The sequence below is a fragment of the Vipera berus genome (genome assembly GCF_964194415.1).
Source record: "Vipera berus genome assembly, chromosome: 5".
In the NCBI taxonomy this organism is placed as follows: domain Eukaryota; kingdom Metazoa; phylum Chordata; class Lepidosauria; order Squamata; family Viperidae; genus Vipera; species Vipera berus.
Genome location: NC_138207.1, coordinates 102,402,032 through 102,402,467, shown reverse-complemented (window position 1 = coordinate 102,402,467; position 436 = coordinate 102,402,032).

Below are 436 nucleotides of genomic sequence, written 5' to 3'. Positions count from 1 at the left end.
AGAAATAAACCAATCCCACCTTTGGTACGGTTTCTGAAACCATTCATTGTCTGGGTTGATGCATGGACTGGCATGCAAGAAGTGGCTTAAATCACACACACACACACACACACACACACACACACAAAATCTAATTCGGTTAAATTCTTTCCAAGATCACCCTGCGTGAATCTAACTGCTAGGCCTCTCTACCTGGTCTTTGTGAATGCTGGCTTGGAGTGAGACCTATGAACTCTTTAAAAATGGGATTCAAGCAGTGTCCCCAAACTGCTTTTTCAAAAGGCAACCGGCCTTTGTTGTTGCTTGAAGACCTTTCGCTGCTCATCCAAGGAGCTTCTTCAGTTCTGACGGACTGGCGGAGAAGGGAAGTCAGAGCTGAAGAAGCTCCTGGGATGAGGAGTGAAACGTCTTCAAGGGAAAAACACGGGGAATATGA